Here is a 3,636-nt window from a genome sequence, read left to right on the forward strand (position 1 = left end):
AGCTGGAATCTTACAGGAGATACAGACCGCAGAGTAAATAAAGAGAGTGTATGTTTACCCGGTCAGGGTGAAATTGTGTGCAGGTGCAGACATTTCTCTGTGTGACCCTGTCAGCAATGTATGCCCCAGTCCTTTACCCGAGAAAACTCTGTAAGAATATTGAAACAATGGCCTCAGATATTAAGAGATTTATTTTTCTCCCCACTGCTTCTTCCCGGTCAGCAGATCCAATTTCCTGTCTGCCCTCCATTTACATTGTGCGTGTGTGTTTCACTGGCATGAAGAGGAATGAGAAAGCTGGTAAGGCAAAGATTCTAAAAATAAATTTAGAAAAAGGAGGCTGTGCTGGACATGTAGAATAGCTTCGAAGCGGCAAGAGCCTGGCCATTCCCTTGCAAAAGCAAGGCGATTTTGGAAAAGCTATATGCTTTAGCAGTGCAAGGTGTTTATTGATGCTGCACCCTCGCTCGTTATGACCAGATTTGTCCACCCAGCTCTAGGCTTTTCTCTGAGACACGCTAAAGACTCGTTTCTCCTGGGTTCTTCCATCATCAGTAGAGGAGGTATCTCAGGAAGAGTCTTTCAAAAGTACATAAAGTAGTTAAACACCTGGCGCTCATGAAAAACCTTTGAGATTTAAGTGCCTCTTGTTTCTACCTTCCAAAAACCTGTCCTTTCAGCCCCCACAATCCCAACTCCTGATTGAAATACTGAGTCATTTATACAAAGCCATCTGTACTGCGGACCTGGGGAGGCTTTTCACTCCCAAAATCATATATTTGGGGCCTAAATTTAGTTAATAGTATTGCTTTTAAAAGCGACCGATTTCTCAGATTTACTGCTATTTGGTTTTTTTATTGGATTGTTTTGTATTTATTTGGTGTTAAAAATAAAAAGCATAGTAAGACTGCCAAGGAGGAAGCACATTCTGTGGTTTATAAAAGCATCTGCGTGCCTATTCCGCATCCGCCTGTGCCTGTGTATGCACATTTGTGAAATATAACTATTCCTTCAGTCTATAGCTTTGGGGAGATTAAGGCAGTGGAAGAGCAACTCTGTAATAAAAACTATTTGCTGTTGCAGTTTCCACATCACATTTCGTACACGTTAAGGATTTCTATTCGATTGGATGTACAGACTCCAGCATCCATACCTTTGCTTTGTGTGCACGTCATGGGCGTGAGAGAAGTAGTATCATTAATGTGGTAAAAAACTTGTTGCGGCAGCATTAATCCTCATAAGAGTTTATAACATTTGCAGTAGTTCGGCTTCTTTATCATCACTCGAAAATGGAATAATAGAATTGGACATATTTCACCTTGTAATTAAATCTCCAGAAAGATTGTTCTTAACACACAGAGGCCATGTGATATACTCAGCTGAGCTGAGGAGGCCGGGGGAGAGGGAGAGGGAAGAGTGGGCCTCGTAACGTATGAGCCCTCGAGAGCATCTTTCTCCTTGTTACCTAGACCAGCTCCAGCGCTGGTCCCCATGTTCCAGGGCCTTCATTTTGTGAATATACTCATTTGCATTTATAATTATAAGGGACTTCACTTGTTGCTTTAAGAAGCCGGACCCGAGGCTGTGCGTTAGTGCTTGTTGCATCCACCTTGGCTGAGCAGGGGCGGTCCAGCGGTGTGCCGGCGGGCAGACCATGAAGGCAGTAGTTTCCGCTTGGTGAAGGCTGTGCTCGAGCAACTGGGTGTTAGGAAATCCGAGTCAGTGTGCTGCCATGGAGGACTCGGAGGGGACCTTGCGGGGAGCAATCGGAAGATGTAACAGCTCACCGTGAAAAGCTTATTTTGGGGCAAAGAACGAGGGAACATCAGTTTGCTGGCACAGTGAAAGCACACGCCAAGCCTGAAATTCCTCCTCCGGTTTTCCTGATGCCTTTTGGGAAAGGGGAAGCAAATTCAGTAATGAGCACTTCCTGGCTGCTTATGAACCACAACGCCGTCCCCTCATTGCAGCCGTGTGATGCTGTGCTTCTGAACCACGACCGACCTTCCCAGTTTGGCTCCGCCAAGCTTTTGGGTCAGCGTGGGCTCCAGCCCGTGGCTTTTCCCCTCGCCAAACTGCTGTTGGAGGCCGTGTGGGTACGGTTGAGCAGAGCTGCGACTCCCTGGTGGTAAACGGGCTCTGCGTGCTCAGTTCCCATGACCTGAGGAGCGAGAAGCATTAAAGCCCAACTGCAAAGAGTTAAGAAGACGCTGGCTGGGGTAGAGGCAAGTCGTAGCTACCTGTAGTCAAGGGGGTTCCCTTGAGCCAGAACCCAAAAGCTGAACTAGCCGGTGCTGAGACACATGGGGACATTCCTATGACATTTATGTGGTTATATGACAGGGAGCCCTGCAGTAACAGGGCTGCAGATTCACCGGCGTAGAAGATTTAATCGAGCTCTCTGTTTCTCTGACTCTGCAGGTGTGTTAGGGCAGGAAGGCGAGAGAGGTTTGCTGTCTTTGCTGAAGTTACGCAGTCCAACCAGCCTTCCATATCGGGGGAGAATAACCTCCTAATGCACTCATCCAGCACGGCCTCGTTACACAGAAAGTCAGGTTAGACAGAGAGGCTTTACCGATCTCACGGTATTAAGGAAATATTTAAATGTGAAGAGCGGGACAGCCTGTATCGGCCACAATAGCTGCGCCACAGGAGTGACTAGTGTATAATTGGGCCAAATAAACCCTGATGCTCTGAGCCCTGCCGTGGAAATCTCTCAGTGCTGCTTAACTTGGCAGAACTAGAGAGCTCCAGTCTAGTCCTGCTTCTGATGGATGCTTTTGGACATGTTCCTGGCTTAGTGCCTCGCTTTCCCCTTACGTGAAATAGAAATCGTACCATCCTCCTTTGCAGGCTGCCTTGAGACTTACAGCTGAAAGCCGCTGCGGCAGAAGTCGTATTAAAAGCACAGTGGTTTGAAGGTAATTTGGGAACTGGGAGCAGGCTGCTGTGCTCATTAACAGGATTAGAAATGTACTCAAGCTCAAGAGTTAGTTTTTAGCTTGGTTCACTACTGAAAGGCAACTGATGCGATATGGAGCTGTCACGCCAAAACCTTTACTTGAGGTGCAAAGCTCTGACCAGTAACAGCCATGCTGATATTTTATCAGGTCATCTGGTAGCTAATGGGTTTCCAAAGGCTTTCCCACCCTCCTGGGGGCGGGGGGGGAGATCAATTTAAAAGTTTTTACATTTTTCTTCTTGTCATTTTGGGCAGGAAAACTTCTTACTGCTCCAGTCCAGCATCTGAAAACTGATTCATTTCTTATAAATGGAAAGGTTGTGCCTGCTGGAAAAATAAACATACTGGGGAGGGGGGGGGGGGGATTTTTTTATAAAAAAAAATCGGGGGGGGGGGGGGGGATTCTTTAATGAAAAAAATCTTAATTAAACTAGCAGAAATAAGTGCTTGTTCATTCTGCACAGAGGAAGAAAGATAAATAGCATGTCTTCGGGCTGGGTCAGTCCTGCAGAGGTAACCATGGCAGCCCAGGAGAGCTACGAATGGAGGGGGTGGAATGCGATGGATGGCAAATGCGTTTTAACCGGAGATGCGCACTTTAATGGACAAACAACAGCAAAGGTACTTGCTTTCACTCTCTTTCTTCCAGAAAGGAGGGGAAAAAAAAAAAAAAA

Source organism: Pygoscelis adeliae, unplaced genomic scaffold (assembly GCF_000699105.1).
Source record: "Pygoscelis adeliae isolate BGI_AS28 unplaced genomic scaffold, ASM69910v1 Scaffold121, whole genome shotgun sequence".
Lineage (NCBI taxonomy): Eukaryota > Metazoa > Chordata > Aves > Sphenisciformes > Spheniscidae > Pygoscelis > Pygoscelis adeliae.